Raw genomic sequence first — 15,368 nt, 5'->3', positions numbered from 1 at the left:
GAAAACACATCAGGGGGGCTCAAACTACAAAAGGCCCACGTGCGGATTTATGCAAAACCTATAATACCTGGCAGCCAGCATTTAGTTCTCTTTCTCTTTCATTTCTCTACAGTACGTTACTCCCCCCTTTTTGGGAAAAGCACCCCTCTCCATAAGCTCCGACCTGTAAATGGGTCCCTGGCGATGACTGCAATGTGGTGGAAAATGTGTGGCTGTGCCTGTTGGTCCCAAAACAGAGAGCTCCCCTGACTGCCTGGCTAACACCTCAGCTCCCCAGTACGGAGCGCTGAGCCCTGGAGCCACAAATGGAGGAATGACAGGAGGACATGACGGGAGGAGAGCCAGGGAACAGCAGAGAGAGTGAAATTAGACATGGAAATAAATGCTTGTGAGGGACGGATGGAAAGACATAGTAGAAAAGACACAAACAGAAAGAGGAGGGGGAAAGGCTAACAGCTTAATTGAGTGTGTGCTGCATCCAATTACCTCCTAAAGGTAGCAGAATGTGTGAAATCACTTGAACTTCAGAAAAGGAAAAACACACACACACACACACAGCGAGGCTTACATAAAGTAACACTGTGAGTGTGTCTCCTGATGTGAGAACATGTGTACTTGTGTTCATTCCCATGGTGATAATAGGACAAAAACAGGAACACAGCGTTGCGTATTCATCCTTGCTGTGTCTGTGTGAGCTGAATGCTAAATGCTAGTGAGCTAACTGCAGTTGCATTTGAGGATGCCACAGGGTTTCACATGCTTTATTACCCTTCCATTAGCATTAGCATTAGCGCAGTGATTACTGTTAGCCGTTAGCAAAAGCTCTCAGGCTTTGCCTCCTCTTGTTCTGTGCCTCATTATAGCTAATGCACACCCCATGTGTTAGTTTGGGTCTCCACGGTAACAGTGGATGATATAGAACTACATTTACAGTCAATATGAGGAATCATCTCCAAGGTGACTGAAGTGCTCCTAAAATTCCCAAATGCAACAAGGGCCCGATTACATTTCAGCTGTGTTCACCTGGTGATTCTGTTTTGCCATGCACTATGCATCTTAGAGACTTGAAGGCCATCGTCATCACAAAAGGGTTTTAATATGCAATTGTGTGACATGAGGCGATGCATTTTTGCCAATCCTACACGGAGGATCTGCCGCTGTCTCGTCTAGCAGAGCGTGGCAGATGCTCTCACGAGCTCCCATTGATTTGACGGAAAATGTGTATGCATGTGTGTACTCGCATGAGTGTGTGCGTGTGTGTGCGTGCGGGTGTGATGTGTCGCTAGCTAGCTGCAGAGATAATTAGAACACAACTCTATTGCTGTCCCTGCAGGCCACTGATCCAGCTGCTTTCATCTAATATAGGTCAGCTGTGACAAAGCCCTCAGCATGGACACTGATCAGCTCTGCTAGCTCTCTCATACGCAAAAGATGAAGTCAAACTCACACACAAACACCCACACACACGTGGAGAAATGCTGTTGCATGCATGTTGATGGTACATATATGGTGCACACATGTACTGTAGATATGCACACACACACACACACACACACAGCAGGTGAAGTCCCACAGTATGGGATCGGGTGTGCGCATTCACAAAAAACGCTCCCGGCTTCTTCTGCCCACCAGTTTCCAGCTACTGCTGAAAACACACTGCCTAATTCATGAATACACTGGGGAGTGAAAACGAGCAATTTCAAGTCGGCTCTCTCAGAGTAATAAGAAAATACTGCCAGACATAGTCAATGCAAATTCATTTACTTGCTTTGAAGTCAATGCTAGGCTGGAAATTGTCTTTTGACATAATATCTAATACTCAGTGATGTACAGACTGCCGTAGTTTACAGTTATTTATCATACTGGGATGTAATGGATACAAGTACCACAAGCACAAAAACATTAAATTAAAATTGGGTGCAGCAAGGGACATGAGTGACTCATTTAAATTGATGACTAATGTTTTCAGGCCGACATGATCCTTAATAACATGATGGTGCATATATATTGCAGTATTTTTGTGAGAGTAGCATCTGGTAGTGACAGAGACTATGTGTTTCTACCGAATTACTCTTCTGACTAGTATATGTATTTCTAATTGGGGAAAAGTGATTGTATGCTACTCTGACTAATGCTACTCTTTAAGATGTGTATGATAGAACACTTGGATGGATTTTTATTGCACATTAAGGCAAATGCATGTGTGTTGCAGTCCAAGAACTGCACTATTTTTTACAACTTTACTTTTGTGTGCAGCTCTATTCCAAAACAGTGAGAGTAAAACCCCTCAAAAATGTATTTGTGCATAGAATTCATTCTTTGCTCTCAAATTCTGAAATATAACTGATGTAATATTCTAAGCTATAGTTGTAATTATACTCAAAAGATTTAAACTCCTTGCTACAAATATAACTAATGACTATTTAGATTAATTGCTTTTGTTTCTAGTGGTTCTTCAACACATTGCACTGCAGACTGCACGAGTGGTTTGATTCTCATCGTCTACTAAGTTGTTTGTTTGCCAATAAATTCCTAGAAATCTTGTTTAGCACTTCTGTGAGTTTTGCAATTTATCCCCCCCTTTTTCTTCTTTTCAGCATAGCTGGAAGAGCAAATGTATTTGAACACTCTGTTCTTTGGCAACTACTGTGGGATTCAAAGCTCTCCTCTGCATAACCTCTAAAAATGCAGAGAGGGCTACAGCTTAGTTAACAGTAAATCCTCAATGTCCTCATAGACACTTTCAAATGCATATGCTCCGCTCACATACATGAAGACTTACGCTTCTTTTGCACGCTCAGACGCACTCTCTGTACTGGTACTTGGACAACAACTTTTAACATCATCGGTCACAAGGGGTAACCAAGAGGGCAGGACAACAGCAGCTGAGACAAAGAGGAGGCAGGTGGAGAGTAGAAAAGCAATTATATTCTCCTCTTTTCTTCATGCACTACACTCTGTTGCCCCTCAGTTTCAAAGGCCAAATGTATTATGTGTCTCCACCAATAGAGAGATTACAACTAAGGTGACTTTTTCACCTCCTCAGGTGTTTTATCCAACCTATTATATTGATGATCAACTCAACAGAAAAGCGTCATTATCGTCGGCCACCCTACTACCGTGGACTCACTAATGGGGTAGTAATTGGTGCAAATTACAAAGCAGTGATGTAGCCTTTGGGATGGTTAGATTAGGATGCGTACGCAATGTCGCATTGCAGGACATCTATACATTCTCTTGACTCTAATCACCTCTTTTCTCCCTCATGCAGCCTCCTTATATTTTTTTCTCCTGATGCATGCCCAGAGATGCAAAGTTAGCAAGTAGGGTCATGCAGGGGTTTTAAACAACTGCAGCTATTTATGTGAATACAATCAATATTTGATAGTCCCCTTTTCTACCTACTCTCTCTGTCTCTCTTTCATTTCCTCTCTCCACCTTCGTCTAACAAGAGACTGCAGTAGGGGCATTAATTAGGGTCAGACATGCACCAAGGATTCCCTGCAGGGCTGAGCAGCAAGGCCAGTTCATACCGGGTCAAGAGAGTACAGGTTGAGCCCTGACCATTGCAATCAGGAAACAGTGAGGCAGCACAGAAACAGCAGTGGCTGCAGAGCAATCTTCATCAACGTTGGTTAACTTTAAAAGGCTTATTAAACCGGCTTTTAAAAATGCTTGTCAAATAATCTATTTTTTAGTTGTTTAAACTAAATAATATCCTGTATTTTGATGGACTCCTGAGTGAATAAATGTGATTTCCAATGATAATGGTGGTATACTATTATGCAAAATGTTTTCACTTTTTTTTATACACTGCTAGTTTTAAATTTTAAACAGAAGAAGACGAAAACAGTCCTCTGATTTGTAGCCAGAGACCATCGATTTGGGGACTGAAATAGCTGCTGTTATTGGCAGATTTTTTCAGCTGTAACCTGCTAGATAATTAAGCTAAAGTTGGCTCCATTAGTTTGGCTGGACTTTCCAATGTTTCAGGTAAAATGGGTCTTAAATATACACTGTTAGATTGAGCAGAAGGCTCTTTATAAGTCATATTAGTGGTTTCTTTTTTGTCTGGTAGATAGTGGGCAGGGCTCATCAGTTAACCCGGTTGTCCAGGTGCAATAAGGTGGTTGCATCCAGTTTTGATTTGGGGCTGAACAACTGTGACAGCAGAGTCAGGTCTTACTTCCAACTCATAGAGGCGCTTTGTCACAACCCCTTGGAATCACAATTGCTCATTTTGAGGGTAGTACAACAGACCTACATATGCATTTACCTGAAAATCACAAATTGACTCCATGTCTTCAAAAAATAAGAAGTTTGCTTTGTAAAATGTGATAATGTTGTGAAAAGGTGTAGTTGAACCCAAACCATGATCTTTTACTAAACCTAACAAAGTAGTGCTTAAACTTTACATAACAGCTAGAGAGAACAACAATAAACCGCAGGTAAAAATTAAGCTTAAGTCACAAAATGAAATGAAACTAGGCAAAAGTCCTGCAACCATCAGCCCTTTGACCTGCTCAATTTGGACAGAAAAAACTCCTATATGTCTACTGGCTTTGAATACTGACACTGGTGGCACTGACGCCAAAGGACACTTTCTAGGTATCTATCAGAAACTAGCTGCTTTGACAAAAGTGCAGTTTTTGACACTTTGGGGATAACAAAAACTTCAAAGAGAGCGAGAGACCCAACTTTCAGGTACCTTGATATCTTTGACCTTTAAGATTGGAGACCTACAACTTCAAGTACACAGAAGACTTGAACATGGAACAATGGACGTGACTTAATGCAGTCTGGCTGCTTGTGGGCATTTCTGTCAGATGTAGCTGCTGCATGCTGACCGAAGGTAAACCCATACAACCCAGCCAACCTTTTCTTCATAACATACACTTTATGTTATGGAAAGGAACTAGCCCTAAACACATCAAGAGCTGGACTCTCAGTAATTCTTCTAACAGCACTCACTGACATGATGTCATGCTAAAAGATTGAGGCTCGTGTCTAAAACATAAGAAAAAAAACAGCATCCTCTCCAGTTAATGATCAATGGAGACATTTATTATATTGCAGAACAGTCAGTATTGTTATAAGATATTCATTTCCACATGTTCTTGAATTTCTCTTTCAATTTTTGGTTTGCATGCATTCCAGGCTGATGGAAATTAAAGAGCCCCATTCATGTGACAGTACTACAGAAAGATGATTAACCTGAGAGATGACCAGACTTGTGTCTAATAATCAACAATAGAAATGTCTCATCACTTCCAACAGCTGAAATGAGAACATAATTTAAAAGCACAGCAGTTCTTTGGAAGCAGCTGCATGAAGTATGAAATTGTAGCATCGGACTGATGCTGTTATGAACAGGGAATACACCTCAACTAAATATTCAAGAGCTATTTTATCGCCAACCAAAGAGCCGATGTCAAAAGCATTCTATTACTGTACTCTCAACTTTGGGGCAGCCGCTAAACCCGAAGAGGGTGAAAGCTTAGTTCCATTTGTGAACCAGTGTCCTACATTTAGGACATAGCACATAGATTTTTAATAACTTCTTAGGGATTTCCACAGGATTAGGTTCAAACAACCCAGGCAACTTCCTTAACACCAGCCATTTCCAATTAGATCCTATTAACAGAACACTGACTTCAGCTCTGCAAACACCCTATAGGGGATTCCATCAGCTTAACAGAGGGGGAAAGTTGAATAGCAGTTACATGCATTTGGTCCATACTGCTCTGATTTTTTTCCATTCCAATGCACCATGAGGTTGTGTGATAACCCCTGAATCCCAGCAGTGTACATATTTAAGTAGGGGTTGGTATAGTGCCTACCACATATAAATACTGTGAGGATCAAGCTAATAATATCTCTAGGATCATGTATATGTTACAATCATGATTAATCTGCATGGAAGATGACAGAGCTTTAGAGACTGTATGAAACAAGATCAGGAGAGAGGAGAGCAAAGAAAGGGGGAACGCTGACTTTTCCCTGGTGATCTATGAAAGCAGATGCAGATGTAGAGGATGGATGACGACAGGCAATAAAAGAGTGATGCTTTAGTGGAAAGGTTATATGAAGAAATGAAGAATTGTTGAATCTGGTGAAAGGTTGCCAAGTTGAAAACAAAGGGATTTCTGATGCTTTCCTTTTTTAAAATAGAAGTTTCAGTCTACCAGCTCGGTCACACCAGCATTTAAAAAGCAAGAATCTATTCATTACAATACCAATACAAACCTCCTTTGCTGGAGCATTACCTGCTCTGCAGATCATCTTTAAAGATGGGTGTGTCATACATGATCAATTTTATTAGTCGCAGTAACTCTGTTTGCACTTTATATTAACACGGTGACACAAGAAGGATGGAATGTTTAGTATAGTATATCATGCTATGGAGTTGTTCTATGTATACTACTTCAGTCTTTAATAGAGTACCATGGTGAAGTTTGTAGTGGTCATGGCTTTGCTAGATGTGTGCTTTCGGAACCGCTTTTAGCTTTTGTTCACTTTCAATAGTCTTTACTTGTTTCTAGCTGAAGTTGACCATTGGCAGTTTGTGTGGTCTCCAGATGGGATCTCCATTGTCTCCAGGTTACATAAGAAAGCACATTTCAGCTCCTGCACATAGTAGTATAGTAGTTACGTGTTGAGGCTCAGAAGATAATTGCTTAATGTCTTACCTAAAGTCAACTTTAAAATTAATAAATAAATAAATACAATTTTAAAAAAATACATCTATAATTTAACAGATTTTTTTCTTTTGTATTCGTCAATGTTTTTTTTTTATTTTGAACTCCACAAAAATATAAATAAAATAAAATTTTATCTTTTATATTAATAATGAGAAATGGCATTAAAACTGTAATTGTGACCACTGTAACCAGAAAAAATAAAGTTTTGAAGAAAACTAAAATTATTTTAACATTAAAGCACAAATTTTCAAAGAATCTGTTTTCATCAGTGCTTAACAGCTATAACCATTGGTCGAAACCTCTCAAAATACATTTTTTTTAAATCAATATCTGTTTAATTTCTCATTACACAAATGTCAAAAATGGAATTACCTGTTTTATTTTATAGATGATTGTATTGCTTTAAGACATGTAAATATCCTTCTTTAAACAGTAAAAATGCAAAAATATACACAATCTCATATAAATTAAGGGCGAGAAATCGTATTTTAGTTATGGAAAATTACTGTTTTTTATTAGATGGTTATTTTTTCATTATTTTCCTGTATTTCCACCACCCTGGTGGTGGAATATTTACATTAGTTTTTACAGTTTGTTTTTTAAAGTATAGGTGACAAAGCTAGCAGCACTCATTTCCCATGAACGTGTGAATAGACTTCCCTCCATCTATTTGTGGTGTCACCAGTGCTAACAGACACCTCTGTTGTCTGTGTATGGGGATATCTTGACCTACAACAAACTACTAATAGTATCAGGAAGAAGATTTCTTCAAGATTGTGACATAGAACCCTTGTTTACCGTTAAAAGCAGTTCAGGCTGCTCTACATACAACTTTGGGCAGTTAATCAATAAAGTACTTCAGCTACAGTCGGCTTCACGCAGCTGGCCTTTTAATGACCTGTTTCAAAACCGGAACTGTCATCTGGCCAAATCCCTTCCTCCAAATAAACAGCTGGACAAAGACCTTTTATATGGACACATAGACACACACACACAGCAGCACCTGGATGCTGCTCCTATCCTAATGGGTTTTAGACTATATTCTGACTGTACACAAATCAAATGAATGTACCAGCTCAAGGCATGCCTGGAGAAACACTGCACATTTGAGTGAGGTGGTAGTGATACGGTGCTTTTAAGCTGGCACAGAACTGCATGCATAAATCAGAGCCGTCGAGCCAAACAGAAGAGCAGAGAGGGGCACAAAGCGACTGAGAGGGAGGTAAAAAGTTGGGTGAGGACATGAGAAGACGGAATGAGACGTTTCTGAGAAAAGAAAAGCTGCAGCAGAAAAAAAAGAGGGGACAAAAGTACTTTTTAATGCTTCGCTGAGCCTTGTTTCATTGTTACATCTGTGTAAATATAAATACATGAGCTTGTATGAGCACATATGTGGGCGCATGAATGCAGCTGTGCTTTGGTTCACGGTTATGTGTCTTTATGGGTGCACACACACACACACACACACACACACACACACACACACACACACACACACACACACACACACACACACACACACACACACACACACACACACACACACACACACACACTGGTTAAGGCAAAACACTTAAGTCCAGCTCTCCCTCCAGTACTCACCTGACAGCTCACCATTTTTCATAGCATTTCTACCGCCTGCTCCCCCCCTCCTTCTCTCTCCCCCGACTCTTAAAGATCCCTTGGTTCTCATTAGGTGATTCCTTGGCAGCAGCTGGATACAGTAAGTGAGTGTTTCTTCTCCCTTCACTCTCTCTCAATCAATCTTTCACCCTCTCCTACTCACTCCTCTTACCCTCTCGCTACCCTCCACTTGTACATCTTACACCTCTCCTCGCGTCCTTCCACATTCCTCACCAACGCTTGGCCTTTTCATTTACTGCTGAAAAAACTGTTCGGCCTTCTGTGAGGAGACTAGGATGGGGTGACGAGTAGCAACAGAGCAAAACAACACGACGGCATTTAAATTTGGAGAATGACTAAAGTTATGATTAATTCATTCCAATGCTGCTGGTGAACATTACAGCAGAAATGATGCCCCAGAGCATCCAAACAATCAGTATCGTTCTCATTCTTCTCCGTCAAAAGATTTGGTCTATGTGTGGCTGCTAGAACACATTCAAACTGTGCACGCACACGTGTGATTCTTTAAACGCAATTTTTTATCCATGTCCCTCCACCCGAAACCCAGTTCCAAGCTTGCTAATGCGTTATGGATCATTAGACAAATATACCGACGGCACACTGATTACAGAAATGAATGATGCATGCTGTTTGGCCCCATTGTGGGTGTGTAGATGCATTTAGTTGCAATCGTGTGTTGGGATGCATGCAGAGAGGTCATTTAAGAGGGACAGTCTCAGAGCAATGAATAGGTTGTCCATTAGTGGCAGGCTATTGGTAATCTGACACAGAGGTTACAGCTCAGGTTCACAGCGTCATCCTAGACCTCGTCATCGGCTTCCAGTCAAGGTCAAATGCAGTTAAACATCGAGAGACAATCCCTGTTTTTGAACCGACATACACAGGTGGAGTCAAATTTTTTTATCCACAAAGAAGTTAAACGACTAAACACACCTCAAACCTTAAAATTCAGGTAATTACTGTGCTCATGAATGTGCTGAGAATTTTTTTGTCTTTTTACTGACATTTCAGCTATTTACAGTGCACAAGCTTCAACTCCTTTCAATCCTTCCTTTAACTTTAACAGAAACCTCAAATGATTCCAGCTTCTACACATCCACTGATGAAGTTTTCCACTGACAATTCAAAAAATAAAAGTCACATTTCGATTACTGACTCTCCAAATGAACTAGCAATCCCCATGGCTGAAAAATGAAGCCAACATAGAAGTGCCAAAAACTGCAGTTCCTCAAATATCCACTTGAGGCTGCTCCAAAATTGAGTGACTCTTCATAGACCCCCATGGAAAAATGTCCAACTTGACAGCAGAAAAAAACATGTTTACAATCTGGGGGGAAAAAAATGTTTGGTTTCTATACATAATTTTTTGGTTCCTGACAACTGTAAGGTTGATATAATTTTTTTATACAACTCACCCCTTTAAACTACATTAAGGCTTAAAGTAATGTTTAATTAATTTGAGTCACAGGTGGCTGCCATCAGAAGACAGCCCATGGCCCAGAGATGTTTGAATAACCCACTTCAGCTCTATTCACGCTTCACCTCTTTGCTCATTTTTGGATTAGCCTGGAGTTAGGAGGAGTCAGGCACTGCCAAGATGACGGCAACCGGATCCGCCACACTGAGCTTCAATACTGCTCTTCTGGAAACCTCTAGGTGACGTCTCAAGGGGTTTGTCCATCTTTATATACAGTAAGTGCTCCCTGCAGAACAGCCGATGCTTCAATTATTTACAGTGCACTTAAATCCTCTCTGCGGCTTCAATTTCAATTGCTTTTATTGATTAATCTTCAGATGACAGTAAACCTGCTTGCATCAATCACCTTTCAATCTAAAGCTGTTAAGAAAAAAAAATCAAATGCTTTCAGTGATTGCGCTTCAAATGATTGCATCTGATTTCGGCTCTTACACTTCAAAAGACACTTTCTGTGCCTGAACGAAAACTGGAGATTTCATTCAAATGTTCAGAAGGAAACAGTTTGCAATCTTTTTACGGCACAATTTTCAGCATAAGCGAGCACACAAATTTTCTTCAGAAAATTTAGCCTTTTCTAGCTTGTTTCATGGTGTCTTATTGCATGTGAACAAGTGGGATGCTGATGTTAGCCCCATTTGTGCCACTCAGATAAAAGGATATCTTCATGTGCACAGAACCATATTTGATCATTTCAGCTGTCTCTCAAAACTCATTTGGACTTTTTTTCCCCTCACTTTTCAATGAACAAGCCAATTTTCAAGTGCGCTTTGGATTTTTTTTCACCCAAAAAGCATCAGCTGTTGATTTTCCTCACAATGCATCCAAATGGCAGCCAAACAAAAAGTGTTTCCTCTGCTTACCTCTCTCTACAATATCCCATTTCAAAATCATTGAGAAATGGTGACGTTAGTTTTTCACCTTTTCACTCTATCTGGCAAACTGACATCCAGCCAATCAGGGGAGGAGATTTCCACGGCGGAAGCGGGGACAGTGTGAATGAATCACAGCAAAGTCTATAAGGGTCACACTGAGGTCAGAGATGATGTCAGTGAGCAGCGAGTCTCTTCATGTGAAGCCATCAAAGCCTCATTATTCCTTTCACTCGAGTCCGCTCAGGCAAATTAGCTTCACCACTCAGGTGTGTGTACCTGCATGTGTGTGTTTCAGTCTAATTTGTGGAAGAGAATGAGCTTCAATGTGCATGCACGTGCACGTATGCGTGTGTGTTTGTGTGCGCAGGTGCTAATTAAGTTTACAGCCGTTCAAAGAAGCACACAGTACTTGTTGACCACATGTTGTTCAAGGAAAAGGATACATCATCAAACAGCCCTGTTACAATGAAAAGCATTAGGGATGATGCAGATAAAGAGGAAGTGCGGGCGGAGGGGTAGACTATCCTTACTGTTTATATTTGATAAATCTTTTTCATTCAGTTGGGCAATAGACAGAGAAAAAAAAGAGTTGACAAACAAACAAAAAGGAGTTTGCTTATCTTAAAATCATCATCTACCTGTCGTACTGTGCACCGGTGGAACCACTGGGCGTAACATTCGTCACGGACTGCCTGCCTCTGCTGCCATTTGCATATTCCTGTTTGCATAAAGCACATAGGTTTGTGCGTCTAATTATAGTATAACAAGCATCAAAAGTGATTGCTGGCGCATCTGTTCTGTTTGGGGAGTTGGTCTTGATCTGAACAGCCATTTGGCGCGTGCTCACAGTTGTCTGTTCTGCATGTTCTTTAAAAGCGAGTGATCTGGTGACCTTTACAGAGGAGGACACCGACAGTCATATCGGGTTAATGCATTGCTTTTCCAGATTGAAGATTGGCCATATCAGGGGAACATGTAAAACACTCCATCACATGGAGCTTTGCTAAAGGCCAGCTCTGTCACAGCTGCTTTGTGAGTCTCTAGGTAACTGCCGCTCCTATTTACTACATACATACACACCCACATAACCTGTATTGGCATTATTTTCTGCAAGCACAAAGGCATGCAAACAAAAACATCCAGGGAATATATCAAATGGAGGTCGCTCAGTTTTCCTTAGATGTGCTTCTTGATGCATGTGTAAAACGTGAATGTTAAATAAATGCAACAAACTGCCCTTATTTTTAGCATATTTAGCTACAGATGAATTCGAACATCTGTTTTATTTTGACAATTTGTATATTCATTCTATACCAATTAGCAGGAAAAAGTCGGCAAAGATTCCACTGTAAATGTCAAAAAGGCCTACATGCACACGCAGCAGAGAGGGAGAGGAAGAGAGAAAGCCAGGGACAGTCAAACACTAATTAGCGGACGGGAGCAAAGTGGCGCTAAGAGTTTTGACAATGAGGAATGTCGTAATTTTGAATCTTCCTCTCATCCTATTTCTCTCCCTCCTCTTCCATCCCATCCCTCTCATTAATTGGCTGTCACCGTTGTGTGTCTTGATGTATGTCCGGTGTGTGTGTGTGTGTGTGTGTGTGTGTGTGTGTGTATGCGTGTGGTGATTGTCAACATCAGAGCGCTGTGGGCTGTGGTTGCTCCCGGCGATGAGCGACCACATCATTAGAGGGAGGTGATTATCGTATTCCATGTGACGGAGCTAAGTGTATAGTTCAGCTATACGCACACATTCACATGCCATCTCTTTCTGCTAGTTTCCCTCCCACTGTTTCCCTTCATCCATCAGTTTTCAGATTTTTTACTGAATTCCTAATTTTTCTGCTGCCTTGCTGCCCCTCACATTAGACCCACGCTTGAACACACACAACAGGGTAGGAAAGTCAAGCAAAACTGCAATAAGTGGACGGTTGTAGAAAATGCCACCCATTTGATAATGAAGGGAAGAAATGCCAGTGTGTGTGTGTGTGTGTGTGTGTGTGTGTGTGTGTGTGTGTCTTAGCTAAGTGGCCCTGTTGATGTTTGTGTCCACATATGCTTGCTTATGAGACTGTTAAAGTTTAGAAGACACAAAAGAAGAAAAACAGAAAGTTACCAAGACTTCACACAGAGCCTCAGAAAAAAACAGAAATACAACAGCAAAAGTTTTTTTTTTTTTTTAAATGGAAAAAAAAGCGAGAGATAACTAATTTTCTCTCCTACTGAGATTCAACTGCGGACTGTGGAAGTGGGCTATGCCATCCTTACTGCTTGGCTTGTAGCCCTTAAGCAATACAGGGATTAGTGTAGAATTTGTTCTGTGAAGTTGCTGCTGTGTTAAGTGGCTGTGATCTCAAGGAATCTATCTCAATGCATTAAGACCTGAGGGAAAGCTGTGTAAGGAGCGGTGAAAAAAACAAAGAGATGAAGGTGTTTGATAAAAAAAAACTAAAAAAAAAAAAACAGTTGCTGCAGGATTCATCCTATTAAGTTGAGGTGTTGGATCGCTCTGTCAGCGGGGTGGTGGACAGGAAGGGTTGCTGTTACTTACATGTTACCTGGCAACTTGGAAAAGAGACATGCCTCGCTTTCACCACTACATCTGAGGGGAACGATTTCATGTTGATGAATTTGTTGTATAATCATTTACTGCTATTATGCAGAGGTTGACTGAGGGCGTACTTCCTGTCTGACACTGCTGGGTGCTAGAACTGGCTCCTATAACTTGTTACTTAGTAACATGAAAGTTTTGCTGTTGCTTCCTCTTAATGTGTTTATTAAATAGACGTAATTTCATACCCATTATCAGTGTTTGTTATTTCCTGTTCTTCATTGCAGCAATTACATGATGCTTTAGGAATGAAAAGGTGATATGAGAGATGGAAACTCTTAAACAGATTGGCCATGGCTATCGGGAAAGCATGTCTTTGTATCTGATTGAGTTTGGGTTCTGTTTATCTTTGTTTTTTGTATGCAACATATCAGATTATGGGTAGACTGATTTGGGGTTTTAAGGGACAATACTGATTAATCAAGGAAACATTTAGCATAACACAAATTCTAGCAGAACTTTCTCGAAATGTCTTAACTTGTTTATATTTTACATATATTCAATTAAAAGAAAACTTAGCATTTATCCTTTAGTATTGATGAGTTATTTTTTTGTGACATGAAACTAGTCAGACAGTGCTGACATTGTTTGACACCAGAGTGACTACTGAGAGAACTGGCTACATCAGAGCAAAAGTAGTGCATTTCTATAAAATCAATTATTTTAGCATGAACAAATAATGATAACAATAAAAGGAAAAAGGCTAAATATCGGCTCCGATAATTGGCATGGCCCATAATCGCTCAACACATTCATCCGACACTTGAAAGGACTGCAGCTCAATGATGGGAATAAATATGGCTGTTACTGAATTCTTACAGAGACAACAAGACTCCAGGAAGGCTGTTTTGCCAATTACTGCACGGATCTCCCACTAAAATTGCAAAATCGTTATTTGACATTCATTTTGTGTGCACATTCAACAAATTGCCAGTGTGAGATGTTTTGGTTTTCAGAGTTTTGATCTTAGGACAGAGCCACACTAACTGTTCCTTCCTGCTTCCAGTCTCGAGGCTAAGCTAAGCTAGACGCTTGTGGCAAATCAGTCGGTTGATAAGGAACCTAAATCGATGTCATAACATCATGTGAAGCCAGCTGGTAACTATTAGATCTGCTCAGCTTGCATTTTGGACCACAAGCAGGTCATGGGAACACAAGCCAGTCTGATGTGCATCCGAGCTAGCAGGGTGCTGAAAATTTGAACAACTGTTTTGGCACTCTCAGAGTCTTCCTGCGATGCTGTTTCTCATTATCTTCGTGTGTTAATCCTGAGATCTGCTCATTAAACAGAGCAAGAACATCCACACACTGTCAGCAACTCCACAGGAACAAAGTGCCGACACACCGGGAAGCGTCCGCACACAAAGGCGCACGCAAAGACACACAAGCCATTTCTCATCCCCTCTCCACATGTGTCACTCACATCACGGAGTCATTTCTGCTTCAATCACACGCTGAAACGCTTTAGATTTCCAATATGATGGCATGTGGCATTTAGCTAATCAATTTTTCATACTCGACACTCTGTATGAATATAATGAAGGCCAATATTTTCACAGCCGCTCATATTGGCCTGGCATGCCACTGGATGTGTGTATGCCTGTGTCACTGCTCATGAGAGTCTCTATTTTAGTTGGGGGTTAGAATCTCTTTGGAATATGAATTATCCCTCCCTAAAAACACAAACAAATGCAAGATGTATTTTTGGCCAGAGAGCTGTCAGACCTGATCTCCGTCGATGCCCGCTGTGTGCATCTGCGCATGATGCTGCTTGTTTTAAATTCATGCATTTCTTATGCGTTTGCAAAACTTCTTCGGAACAGTTCGCTACCAAAATGACAGTGTATTCCTCAAATCATGTACTGTAAAACTATTTCGCACAAGACGCAGCCTTGCATAACATTACTGTGGTTTTGCTTGCTGCCGAACCCACACTAGTCTAAGCACTAAGTGACATCCATATTGCATGAGAATATTGCTGGGAAATGGTCATACAAACATACGTCCTTATGTACAAGCTTGCATGCATACAATCCCTCCCACAAAAAATACATACAGAAACA

General features: G+C 40.7%; 1 protein-coding gene across 2 annotated transcripts in view; it reads right to left on the bottom strand.

Annotated features, from left to right (window-relative positions):
* dlgap3 (discs, large (Drosophila) homolog-associated protein 3) overlaps nucleotides 1-15,368 on the bottom strand; it is a 147,539-nt gene that overhangs the window by 75,176 nt on the left and 56,995 nt on the right. The window lies entirely within an intron of this gene.

Source organism: Amphiprion ocellaris, chromosome 15, assembly GCF_022539595.1.
Source record: "Amphiprion ocellaris isolate individual 3 ecotype Okinawa chromosome 15, ASM2253959v1, whole genome shotgun sequence".
Lineage (NCBI taxonomy): Eukaryota > Metazoa > Chordata > Actinopteri > Pomacentridae > Amphiprion > Amphiprion ocellaris.
This window is presented reverse-complemented; position numbering and strand designations above follow the sequence as displayed.